Source organism: Furipterus horrens, unplaced genomic scaffold, assembly GCF_987537825.1.
Source record: "Furipterus horrens unplaced genomic scaffold, mFurHor1.1.pri manual_scaffold_4, whole genome shotgun sequence".
Taxonomy (NCBI): Eukaryota; Metazoa; Chordata; class Mammalia; order Chiroptera; family Furipteridae; genus Furipterus; species Furipterus horrens.
This window is the reverse complement of record NW_028327174.1, coordinates 63330213-63344544: the sequence shown is the minus strand read 5'-3', so window position 1 is coordinate 63344544 and position 14332 is coordinate 63330213.

Here is a 14332-nt window from a genome sequence, read left to right as displayed (position 1 = left end):
CATAAATTTAAAAAAAAAAAAAAAAGGAGTCAACAATTACATTAAAGTTTTGAACCTGAACAACTGGAAGTAGAGTTGCTATTAATAAAAATGGAGAAGACTACAAGTAAAAGAGCTTTCAGGGCAAGTCTCACTTTCAGGGTAGAGCATGTTAAGTTTAACATCTTTACTAGACATGCAAGTGGAGATGTCACATAGGCTGTTAAATATTCAGGTCTAAATTTCAGACATATGTGATCTGAAGATAAAAATTTGAATATCATCATGAGATTAGTTGAGATTGACAAGGGAATGCATTCTCTAGGGGAAAAAAAAAAAAAGAAGAGGACCAAAGATTATGCCCTTGGGGTGGAGCAGGGATTCAGACTCCAACATTAAAATTCTGATCATCTGGACTCTAAATCAAAGCCCATAGTCAGTCACCAGGACCCATCAGTGTTATTGGGTTGGCCAAAATGTCCATTTTGTTTTTGCCATAAGATGGTTCTAGTAGCGCTTAGTTGTCTTTAATTGCATTCAAAACAATTGTGTTAGATTGTGTTGTGACAGCTGTCATATCAGAATACATTTTTTTAAACCATCAAAATTGGTGAAATTTTGTATAGCTATTTTAATATTGATGATGAAAGAAAATAAGCAATTTTTTGGCATATTATGCTTTATTATTTCAAAATAAAAATAAAAATGCAACTGAAACACACACAAAAAAATTGTGAAGTGTATGGAGAAGGTGCTGTGACTGATCGAACATGTCAAAAGTGATTTGTGAAGTTCTGTGCTTGAGCTTTCTCTTTGGATGGTGCTCTATACTTGGGTAGACCAGTTGGAGTTGATAGCAATCAAATTGGGACATTTATTGAGGACAATCAACATTATGCCACGTGGAAGATAGCTGACATACTCAAAATATCCAAATCAATAGTTATTTGTGAAAATGAAAAAAAAATGTGTCTTTTCTTTTATGGAAAAAAGTAAACAAATTTTTGGCCAACCCAATACTTTCTTCCCCTACTCCCTGTTCCCACCCAGCTTACTGTCATCCAGGCTCTAAGACATTTTCTCCTTTGATTATCATGAGAGGCTCCTAACTGGTCTGTTTACCTAAACCCTACTTCGCCTTCATCTAATCTGTCCTTAACACTTCAGCAAACTGTGTGAGGTCACCCCTCTGCTGAAACATTTCAGGGCTCTTCCTGGATCCCAGGAGAAAGTCCTAAGTCTCTGTAAGATCTAGCTTCACTCTCTAATCTCATCCCCTACACTTTCCCTGGCAATGCCACTAGCCTGTGCTTCAGCCATACCGAATTGATCCTTTAATAGCTGTCTTCTCTCCTGACTTCCTGCTTTTGCACATGCCTTTTCTTAAGTCTCTCATTTCTCATTCTGTACACTTCATGAACACCCCATCACAGCACTTGCTGTATTTCATTGTAGGTTTTCCCCACCACACTTCAAGCTTCTTGATTGCAGGGGTCTCATCTTAACTCATCTCTGCCTGTCTCAATAACTGGGGCAGAATTATTTATCCAATAAATATTTGTTGCATAAATTAATAAATATTCACTTTCAGGAATGCTGAAGTTGAGGTTGGTGGCACGTCCTTAATGTGGAGGAAAAAACAAACAAACAAATGTTTATTGTATACCTACTGCTCTGGTCTGAATGTTTGTGTTCCCACTCCCAACCCCTGCATATTTGTATGCCGAAATCTAGTCCACAATGTATGGATAGTGTTTGGATGTGGAGCCTTTGGGAAGTGATTAGGTTCTGAGGATTAGTGTTCTCATAAAAGAGACCCTGGAGAAATCCCTGACTCTGCCATGTGAGATTTATAGCAAGAAGGTGGCTGTCTGTAAGTCAGGAAGCAGGTCCCACCAGACAACAAATCTACTGGCATCTTGATCTCAGACTTCCCAGCCTCGAGAACTGTAAGAAATAAACTCCTATAGTTTATAAGCCACCCAGTCTATGGCATTTTGTTATAGCAGCCAGAGTGGACTAACATCTAGGTAAGATAACACATTACTTAGACCAAAAAGGGGGCATTGTCAGTCTTTTAAAATAAGAATTACAAAACAGTCTATTGTACATCAATTTAATTATAATTCTGCCCAAGGATGGGAAGAGTTGACCTCAGAAAAGTCCATTTTAAAGCACTGATTTCATGTTTCCGGTGTTTCTCCCTTCATGTTAAAACTCTGAGCAGCTGGGTGCCACATTACTGAATTTTAAAAGCTACACTTTAGTGATCCATAGCAAAACAGTCTATGAGTCAGGTGGTGATCCATTCATCAGTCATAGGAAACATGAGGCACTGAAAATTTAGTATGAAACCCCAAACCCACAAAAGCTAGCCACAGTTTCCTATCACAGGGCATATGACTCATATCTCAGCAGGGGTACAAATACCTTATTACAGTCACAGAAAAAATGTTTCTCAAACAAACTCTTCTCCCCCACCCCAACATCATTTGCACAAAGCAGTCATTTGGTGAAAATCTTTTGAAACTTACAAAGTAATTTATTTCTTTGTGGTTGGCCCATATTCCTATGCTTGGTTCTTACCAAAATGACTCCTAATTTAGGGAACAAAATGATGGGCAATTAATCCTTTAACTATATTCAGCTGAATCCAGAGTCCAACTGAAGATGGATGGAAAGAAAAAGCCCTTGGCTGACCTAACCTCTGGACCTCCCAGAAGTGATCCCATACTATAGCGATGCCCCATGGAGAGGTGCCCCTGAACTGGCCATCTCAGTCTTGAGTGGATTCCCGTAAATGCACAGCTTGTCTTGGTTGTGGTTAAGGGAGAGATGCAAAGGAGGAAGGTGTTGCTGAGAAAGATGGAGGCATCGTGAAATGCATGTTTAGTATTGATTTAAAATTATAAAAGGACTTTTTTTTCTTAAATACATCATTAAAGTTGCAATGCAGATTTGATAATTTTGTTCATAAATAAAAAATAAGGGGAATGATTGAGTGGGTAGCATGGAGACCTCACTTGTATATCCACTTAATTATTTCGCATTACTTCATTATGTGTCTGTTATACGCCAAGGATTTAATAACAAAAAGACTAAAACATGAGCCATACCCTAGAAATATCCACAATGTAGTGTATGAGAAAACCATGTAAACAAGAAGTTAAGCAATATGACAAAATGTTCATAAAACATACCCAAAACAACATAGGGTATGAGTATCTAATTTTGCCTGGAGGTCAAGAGAAGCCAAGCTGGAGGCAATGTTTGTAAACTGAGTCTTGAGGGAGAAGTCTTGCTTTCCCCTAGACCAGAAGACAAAAGAGGGAATTCTAGGCAGAGGGAGCAACACATGTAAAAGATGAGAGGTAAAACAATGTAACTTGATGTCCACATAACAGATTTAGAAGTCACAGAATATATTTGATTCTCACTGCTTTAACCCTGAGGATGTTTTGGGGGTGACAGTATGAAAGTAAGCCTTTAACTGGCAATGTGAAAAACATTTAATGCATTTTTGTCAAAAAAGCATTGTCTGCAGGAATTTTCCTTAAATCTTGACTAACTCTTTCATCAGGTAAACCATTTCCAATTGTTTTCCTTTTTTTAAATTTTACTTATATTTTCATGGGGATCAATTCTTTCTTTTCTGAGCAAATACTTACCAAATGTGATTCCTCCATCAGCTTTTTGATCCTAATGATTCTATGAATTCATTTGTGTGTGTGTGTGTGTGTGTGTGTGTGTGTGTGAGAGAGAGAGAGAGAGAGAGAGAGAGAGAGAGAGAAGAAATTACTTCAATAACTACAATATCCCCAGGACAAATTTTGTAAATCTAAATTTTATAGAGTGTCAGTTTAATTGCTGTCAATTTCAATTTGTATTGAATATTCTTCTGATAATATTCATTAGAAATGGAATAAAATGCATTTAAAATTTTTCGTTAATCAATCTGAAAAACCAAGAGAAGTTCTTTTAAATAGCCTGGAATTGCTCTCAAATCAATAAATAAAAAAATTGTTTTAAAAAGATCATGTCAGTCACCATTCAGTTGTAAAGTAGGCATTCCATTTTTTCTTGGTTCTCTAGATTCCATGGCAAGCTCCAGGTGCCTTTTTTTTTTTTTTTAGAGCTGAATAATGTTTTATTATTATTTCTATAACCATATTTTGTTTATCCATTTATATTGTCTTTTATACTTATGCACATATTTACCATTTCCTATACTCTTCACTCTTTCTTATAGATAAGAATTAGTGTCTGGTGCCATTTTCTTTCAGCCTGAAAAACTTTCTCGAGTATATCTTGTTGGGCAGTTCTGCTAGCAAAGGATTCTCTGTTTTTATTTTTCTTGGAATAAGTTTACTTCATCTTCATTTTGCATTCTTTCTTTTTTGCTATTTTCACTACATATATATTTTAATTTTATTTAATCTTTATTGAATTGTTTTCAATTACCCTTTAGTCCTCTTACACTCTCCCAGCAATAACCCCACTGTTGTCCAAGTCCATGAATCCTTTTTCCTTTTTGCTTAATTCATCTATCCCGTACCCTCTCCCTCGCTGCTGTCATCTGCTCTCCATCTATGAATCTGTTCCCATTTTCCTTGTTAGTTCAGTTTGTTCATTAGATTCCACATATGAATGAAATCATATGTTTGTCTTTCTCTGACTGACTTATTTCACTTAGCATAATGTTCTCCAGGTCCAACCATACTGTCACAAAGGGTAAAATTTTCTTCTTTTTTATGGCGGAGTAGTATTCCATTGTGTAAATGACCCATAGTTGTTGTTGTTTTTAAGTATATTTTATTGATTATGTTGTTAGAGTAGTTCCATTTTTTTTCCCTTTGTTCCCCTCTGCCCCGTATCCCCTTTCCCTCCAGCAATCCCATCCCCCTTAGTTCATGTCCATGGTTCCTGCATATAAGTTCTTCAGCTTCACCCTTTTCTATATTATTCTTAACTTCCCCCTATTTTGTACCAACCAATTATGCTCCTTAATCCCTGCACCATTTCCTCATTTCTCCCCCTTCCCTCTCCCAGCTGATAACCCTCCAAATGATCCCCCTACCTATGATTCTGTTCCTATTCTGGTTTGCTTAGTTAGATTTTATTTGTATTTTTTTAGATTTAGTTGTCGATAGTTGTGGGTTTGTTGTCATTTAGTATTCATAGTTCTGATCTTCTTTTCTTAAGTAAGTCCCTTTGACATTTCATATAATAATGGCTACGTCATGATGAACTCTCTTAGCTTTACCTTGTCTGGGAAGCACTTTATCTGCCCTTCCGTTCTAAATGATAGCTTTAATGGGTAGAGTAATCTTGGTTGTAGGTCCTTGCTTTTCTTCACATTGAATATTGCTTGTTAGGCCCTTCTTGCCTGCAAAGTTTCTTTTGAGAAATCAGCTGATAGTCTTATAGGCACCCCTTTGTAGGAAACTCTCTGCTTCTCTCTTGCTGCTCTTAGGATTCTCTCTTTACCTTTCACTTTCGGCATTTTAATCATAATGTGTCTTGGTGTGGTCCCTTCTGTGTCCAGCTTGCCTGGGACTCTCCCTGGTTCCTGGACTCGTATGTCTATTTCCTTCACAAAATTTGGGAAGTTTTCCTCCTTTTTCCCATAAGTTTTCAATTTCTTGCTCTTCCTCTTCTCTTCTGGCACCCCCATGTTTCAGATGTTGACACGTTTAAAGTTGTCCCAGAGGTTCCCAAGCCTCTCCTCATTTTTTTGAATCCTTGTTTCCTTATTCTGTACTGGTTGACCATTTTTTTCTTCCTTGTGTTCCTAATCTTTGATTTGAACCCCGGTTTCCTTCCCTTCACCATTGATTTTGTGTGGATTTTCCTTCATTTTACTTAGCATAGTCTTCACTTCTTCTCTTATGCATTTGCCATACTCAAGCATATCTGTCAAGCCTCTGAGCATCTTTATCACCAGTGTTTGAAATTCTGTGTCTGTTAGGTTGTCTATCTCCTCATCTGTTAGGTTGGCTATTTCCTTATCACTTAGTTCTCCCAATGGAACCTTGATTCGTTCCCTCTTTTGGGCCATACTCCTCTGTCTCCTCATCCTGACAGGCTTCTGTGTTTGTTTGCCTCTGTGTCTTAGGTAGAGCTGTCACTCCTGTGACATTGTAAGGGGCCCAGCCTTAGGGATTAGTCAGTAGAGGGCGACCTGTTTCACCATGTTGTGGCGCTGTATGTGGGGGAGAGGTCTGAGGGGGAAAATGCCACTTGCCCAGCACTCATCCCTTTTCCAGGCACTTCTCCCACTTCCATATGGGACTGATGCCTCTCTAGCTGTTTCCCTGGCTGTCATTCCCAGAGTGGATGGGTCTGTGGACGTTCTAGGACTGTGGGGCCCTTTAAACAAGTGGACTCTGCTGAGGGACTGGCAGTTTCTCCCTCTGCTCCAATCTCCACTGGTTTGCACAGTCAGAAGCAATGAAGCTTGATTTTCCCCAGTGTTGAGACTGTGATCTGCATGGTCTAGTGAGGAGCTGTGAACACTCCCCAGGTTTCCCTTCTGACTTTTGAAAACGTGTAACTGTGCTTTCTGCTGGCTTGCCGCTGCCACCACCACACCGCGTCATCTCCGCCCTCGCTCTGCCCTTCCTACCTGGCTGGGTGAGTATTTCTTCTTTATATCTCTGTTTGCTGGACTTCCATGCACTTTGATTTTCTGGAACTTCTGGTTGTTTCTAGTTTTGAGGTAATTGTATTCCTTCTTAGTTGTGGAGGAAGATGCAGTGTATCTGTCTATGCCTCCATCTTGGCCGGAAGATCGAGGTGCCATTTAAACCACTATGTTAAAACTATTTGTGTCAAGTTCAACCCTTCCTTATCAGCTGTTCTGTTCAGGCTGCTTTAGTTAATTTATTTCCTGGGCCTCAACCTTCCACTCTTTTTTATAAAATTCACACTCTTTAGAAGTTATATAGAATTTATGACTGTTAAAACTGAGATAGATCTTCTTTTTTACTTCCATCATTTCAAGGATTGTCAACTTCATAAATGATTAAATCTTTATAGACAGGACCTCCTAACATTCAACACCCTGATTAGTTAATTAGTCACTAAGAAAGGCTTTCAGTGAAGTGAAGTATCCTTCCCTAAGATAAATTAGTGACTCCTTATACAGTGGTGCAATATGTCAGCATTTTGCAGCAAATAGTACATATTTATATTTGTTTTTGTTAGGGAATTGTGTCTAATGTTTGAAGTCAAATTGATTATATTTTCATTTAGAATTCTTAACCTGAGAACATTCTCATGCTTCCATGTTTGTGTTATATGAGGAGAAAAACACTATGAGAATTCATTAGAATTTTCTAAATTGTATTTAAAGATAAATTTCAGGCATCTCTTGCTTTCTCAGATATTGCTGCTTTTCTATACACCCCATACCACAAGGATCAAATGTTTTGAGACTTGTGGCCCCTGATGCAGAAAGGGCTTAGGGCCTATGGTTAATTAGTCAGACAAAAACACCTAATTTAACTTTTTTCTCTTAGTAGTCTCTATATAAGCAAAAAATTTAAACTTTCATCTTTTTTTGTTTGTTTTTTTAAAAAACGATTTTATTTATTTATTTTAATTTTTTGTTTTTCAATTACAGTTGTCCCTTTTTTTCCCCTTTAGCTCCCCCCACCCATCCCACCCCTTCTCCCACAATCATATCCCTCCCCTTTGTCCATGTCCATGAGTCATTTATACATGTTCCTTGACTAAGCCTTTCCTTACCTATCCCCCTTCTCTCCCTCCCTCCTCCCCCTCCCCCTAATAACTGTTATTCTGCTCCTTGTTCTACTTAGTTCATTTGTTTGTGTTGTTCCTTAGTTTCCTGTATTCGGTGATATCATATGGTATTTGTCTTTCGTTGCCTGGCTTATTTCACTAAGCATAAAATTCGATCTTCCAGTCAGGGCACATCAGAGAAGGAAAACTCTGACTCCAAAAAACCTCCGCTGCCTTGCGGCATACCTCTTCAGGGGAAAGGCTAAGGGAGTAAACCCCGACAGAAAATCCGGAGCCGGAGTCCCTAAGGCGGTTTGATGTTGTAGTCAACACCGGCAACTCCTGCGGCGCACCTGAAGCCAAGCTGTATTGACTCCGTCTTTCCCTTGGACCCTTCAGCTGCGAAGAGAGGGGGGGTCTGCTGCATGGGCAACAGCAGACCCTCCATATCACCCTGCCCAGGCTCTGTAGCTTCAGCTTCACTGGAGAGGACACTCCAGCGTCATCGCAAGATGTCGATTCAACACGGGAGGAGACAGATACCGTGTCACTCCCGAGTCGGACTGCACAGCCATTCTCGGCGGTGCAGATAGACTCTTAAGAAGCTACACCATCGTCTCTCGAGACGGACGGCTGCCGACGACGACGATATATTCCTGGGTTTATTTCTGGGCTCTCTATTCTGTTCCATTGATCTGTATGTCTGTTCTTTTGCCAGTACCAGACTATTTTGATCACAGTGGCTTTGTAGTATTGTTTGATGTCTGGTATTGTGACTTTTCCTGTTGTGTTCTTCTGTCTCAAGATTGCTTTGGCTATTCGGGGTCTTTTTTGGTTCCATATGAATTTTTGGAGGATTTGTTCTAGGTTTGTGAAATATGTCATTGGTATTTTAATAGGGATTGCATTGAATCTGTAAATTGCTCTGAGTAGTATGGCCATTTTGATGATGTTGATTCTTCCCATCCAAGAACATAGTATTTGCTTCCATTTATTTGTATCTTCCTTAATTTCTTTCTTCAATGTTATGTAATTTTCAAAGTACAGGTCTTTTATCTCTTTGGTTAAGTTCATTTTTAGGTACTTTATTTTTCTTGTTGCTATAGTAAATGGTATTTTCTTTTTTGTTCTGTCTCTGATATTTTATTGTTGGTGTACAGAAATGCCTTAGATTTCTGTATATTTTTTTGTACCCTGCTATTTTGAAATTCATTTATTATATGGAGTAGTTTTTTAGTGGGTCTATAGGGTTTTCTATGTATACTCTCATGTCATCTGCATATAATGATAGTTTTACTTCTTCTTTTCCAATTTGGATGCCTTTTATTTCTTTTTCTTGTCTGAATGATGTGGCTAGGACTTCCAACACTATGTTGAATAGGAGTGGAGAGAATGGACATCCTTGTCTTGTTCCTGATTTTAGGGGGAATGCTTTCAGTCTTTGTCCATTAAGTATGATGTTGGCTTCTGGTTTCTCATATATAGCCTTAATTATGTTAAGGTATGTTCCCTGTATTCCCATTTTGCTGAGTGTTTTCATCATAAATGGGTGTTGTACTTTATCAAATGCTTTTTCTGCATCTATTGATATGATCATGTGATTTCTGTCTTTCATTTTGTTTATGTGGTGTATTATGTTTATTGATTTGCAAATATTAAACCATCCTTGCATCTCTGGGATGAATCGCACTTGATCGTAGTGTATGATCCTTTTAATGTGTCGCTGGATCCTGTTTGTCAATATTTTATTGAGGATTTTAGCATCTATGTTCATCAGTGATATTGGCCTGTAGTTTTCTCCTTGTTGTGTCTTGACCTGGTTTTGGAATTAGGATAATACTGGCTTCATAGGATGAGTTTTCAATTTTTCCCTCTTTTTGGATTTTTTGGAATAGTTTGATGAGGGTAGGAGTTAGTTCTTCCCTAAATGTTTTGTAAAATTCTCCTGTGAAGGCATTCAGTCCAGGGCTTTTGTGTGCTGGGAGATTATTGATTACTGTTTCAATTTCATTCTTTGTTATTGGTCTCTTGAGACTTTCTACTTCTTCATTCAGTTTTGAAAGATTATATGTTTCTAGAAATTTGTCCATTTCATCTGGGTTTTTTAATTTCTTCCCATACAGTTGTTTGTAGTAATTTCTTACAATCCTTTGTATTTCTGTGGTATCAGTCATGATTTCTCCTCTTTCATTTCTAATTTTGTTTATTTGGGTTTTCTCTCTTTCTCTCTTGATGATCATGGCTGAAGATTTGTCGATTTTATTTATTTTTTCAAAAAACTAGCTCCTACTTTTATTGATCTTTTGAATTGTTTGTTTAGTATCTATGGTATTTAATTCTGCTCTAATCTTGATGATTTCCTTCCTTCTACTTGCCCTAGGCTTTGTTTGTTGTTGTAACTTTAGGGTTAGATTTTTTTATTTGAGATTCTTCTATCCTTTTCAGATATGCCTGTATTGCTATGAACTTCCCTCTCAAGACTGCTTTTGCTGTATCCCATAGGTTTTGGGCTGTTGTGTGTTCATTATCATCAGTTTCCAGAAACTTCTTGATTTCTTCTTTGATGTCATTTTTAATCCATTCATTATTTAACAGCATGTTATTCATTCTCCATGAGTTTGGAGGTCTTTGATTTTTTTCTTTGAGGTTGATTTCTAGTTTCAAGGTATTGTGGCCTGAAAAGATGCTTGATATAATTTCAATTTTCTTGAATTTGTTGAGGCCTGTTTTGTGTCCTATCATATGGTCTATCTTTGAAAATGTTTCATGTGCATTTGAAAAGAATGTATATTTTGCTTCTTTGGGGTGAAAAGTTTTATATATATATCAGTTAAGTCCATTTGCTTTAGTGTGTTGTTCAATGCCTGTATATCCTTGGTGTTTCTTTGCTTCGAGCATCTGTCTATTATTGATAATGGAGTGTTAAAGTCTCCTACTATGAATGTGTTGCTGTTAATATCCTTCTTGTGATCTTCTAGTATTTTCTTTATATATTTGGGTGCTCCTATGTTGGGTGCATATATGTTTATCAGTGTTATATCTTATTGATGGATTGTTCCCTTAAATATTATGAAATGTCCTTCTTCGTCTCTTTTTATGGCCCTTGCTTTGAAATCCGTTTTGTCCATTATGAATATTGCTACCCCAGCTTTTTTTTCATGTCCATTTGCTTGGAATATTTTTTTTAATCCCTTCACTTTCGGTCTGTGTATATCTTTTGTTTTGAGATGTGTTTCTTGTAGACAGCAAATATGTGAGTCCTGTTTTCATATTCATTCCACTACCCTATGTCTTTTGATTGGAGCATTTACTCCATTTACATTTAAGGTTATTATTGACATGTATATTTATTCATTTCCCTTTGTACCTGTGTTCTTCTCCCTCTCTTTTTTTCTTCTTTTTCTTAAGGGATTCCCTTTAGCATCTCTTGCAATGCTGGTTTGGTGGATATGTATTCTTTTAGTCTTCCTTTGTCTGAGAAAGTCCTTATTTCACCTTCCATTTTTATTGCTTGAAATATTTTTGACCATTCCCTTCTGGCTTGTAGTGTTTCTGTTGAGAAATAGGTCGAGAGTCTTATCGGAACTCCCCTGTATGTAATTTGCTGTTTTTCTCTTGCTGCTTTTAGAATTCTCTCTTTGTCTTTGAATGTTGTCATTTTAATTATGATGTGCCTTCGAGTGGGCCTTTTGGGGTTCCTCTTCATTGGGACTCTCTGTGCTTCCTGGACCTGCATGACCCTTCCTGTCATCAGGGTAGGAAAATTTTCTGTCATTATTCTTCCTATCAGGCCCTCTATTCCTTGTTCTTCTTCTTACCCCTCTTGTATTCCAATGATCCAGATATTATTTTGTCTCATGCTGTCCTTAATTCCCTTAGACCTTCTTCACACTTTTGCAATATTTTTTCATTTTGTTGTATTGTCTGGTAATTTTTTTCTACACTGTCCTCTAACTCACTGATCCAATCCTCTGCTTCATTTAGCCTGCTTTTGATTGATTCTACTGTGTTTTTCAGTTCAGAGATTGTATTCTTCATTTCTTCCTGGTTCTTATTAATAGTTTCTATGTCCTTTTTTATGCTGGTGTAGTTCTCCATAACTTCCCTGTAATTTTCTTGGAGCTGTTGGTAACTTCCTTGGAGGTTGTCATAATTATTTTTGAGGTTTTCGAGTACATTGAACTTCTTCACCACCATTATTTTGAATTCCATGTCTGACATTTGGGTTATGTCTCTTCCATATACCTCTCTTTCTGGGGATTCCTCTTTTTCTTTCATTGGGAGGTTGTTTCTGCATCTTACCATGTTGGATTATTCTTGTTTGTTTTTGTTTTTTCGATTTGTCTGCGTTGACTTCCCGCCTTTGTGGTATGAGATTCTTTATAGGAGATCTGGGGGTTTCAGTGGTGCAGCCTCTTTGATCTCCTGAGCCTGACGTTCTTAGGATACCCTTTATGTTGTTTATTTATGCTGTCTGGTTATATTTTCGTTACTCTTTGGTGAGACCTTCCATCTGGCTAATTGATTGAGAGTCACTCTGCCCACCTTGTCTTGAGTTCTTTTGTGGAGATGTCACTCATCTCCCTGTCTGTCTCCCAAGCTTTCCATGATAGGAGTAAGCAGATAACACTGCTACTTACTCAGCTGCCATCTGGGTCTTGATGAATAAGGAGTTCATCACTGGTCAATGGGAGGAAGGGAAATCTAGGTTGCAGGTTCAATCCCAGTCGGTGGTGTATGGGAGACAACCAATCGATGTTTCTCTCTCACATTGATATCTGTCTGATTCTTTCTCTCTCTCCCTTCCTTTCTCTCTGAGTTGTGAAGACAGCTGTTGAGACAATGACCTGCTGCAGCTCCACCCTGTCCTCTGGAGGCCTCAGCACCCAGCGTGGGAGATGCGATCCTGGAATCTGCACAGGGTTCCACCTCTGCCCCTCTGGAGTATCCTCACTTCCACTCTTAATTTTGTCCTGGGGGTTCTCGTGTACCAGTCCCCCTGGCCTTGCTGAAGGCACCAGGATCTTCCTTAGCAGGTCCCTTCGGGACTCAGGTTCCTGAGAAGTGAGACAGGACGCCACTGGAAAGCAGGACGCAAGTGAAATCTCAAGCCTAATCTAGGCCCGGGCCCCATGAATTTTCATCTTCAAACTGTTGTTACACTTTCTCTAAATTGTCTCAAAATCTTTAGGAAGAAAAAAGGAGAAAAAAATGAGTTGATAATTCTCCAAGCAGCACAGGATAGCTATACCTACATCCTTTTGAAGGCATTTCCTAATTAAAGAGCTAAAGGACAGACTTATAGCCAAGATGGAGGCACAGACAGACATGCTGCATCTCCGTCCACAACTAAGAAGGACTATAACTACCTCAAAGTTAGAAACAACCAGAAGTTCCAGAAAATCAAAGTGCATGGAAGTCCAGCAAACAAAGTTATAAAGAAGAAATACTCATCCAGACACGTATGAGGGGCGGAGCCAGGGCAGAGAGGACACGGTGTGGTGGTGGCAGCTGCGGCAATAGCAGCAGGCCAGTGGAAAGCTCAGTTACACATTTTAAAAAGTCAGGAGGGACACCTGGGAAGTGTTCCTAGCAGCTCACCAGACCACGCAGATCAGGGTCCCAGCACCGGGAAAAATCAAGCCTCATTGCTTCTGACTGTGCAGACCGGTGGGGGTTGGGATGGAGGCAGAAATTTCCGGTCTCTCAGCAGAGTCCATATGTTAAAAGGCCCCTACAGACCTAGAACATCTGCAGACCCACCCACTCTGGGAAAGACAGCCAGGGAAGCAGCTAGAGAGGCACCAGTCCAGTGCGAAAGTGGGAGAAGTGCCTGAAAAAGGGGCAAGTGCTGGGCAAGTGGCATTGTTCCTTCTCAGACCCCTTCCCCGCATCCAGGGCCACAACGTGGTGAAACAGGTTGCCCATTACTGACGAATACCTAAGACTCCGCTCCTTACAACAAAATAGGAGCAACAGCTCTGCCTGGGACAGGGAAGCAAACAAATACAGGAGACTTCCACCCAAGATGGAGGTCTAGACTGACCCGCTCCATCTCTCTCCACAACTAAGAAGGAATACAACTACTGAAAAACCGAAAATAACCAGAAGTTCCAGAAAATAAATGGAAGTCCAACATATGAAGTTATAAAGAAGTGGTGCTCATATGGACAGGTAGGAGGGGCAAAGCTGGGGAAGAGAGGTCAAGCTGTGCTGTCCGCGGTAGCAGCAGCAGCGACGGCAGCAGGACAGCAGTAAGCACAGACACCCATATTTAAGGGGAGATGAAAAGCGCCTGGGGAGCACCCCTGGCTGCAGACCAGACCAGTCATCTTGCAATTCCAAAGCCAGGGAATGCAGACCTCCATTGTCTTGGACTATGAGGCCCAGAGGGGGTGGGGATTGAGGAGGAGGCTCCCAGTCTCTAGGCAGAGAGTGAACGGCAGGAATCCATCTTGGACCCCACCGCCACAGAAAATGCCACACCGTGGTGAGAAGGGTCGCCTGGTTGTGACGAGTGCACATGGCTCCACCCCCATAGGAGCTGTGACAGCCCTGCCCAAAAAGCAAAGGTAAACACAAAACGGTCAGGATGGCACAGATCATGATA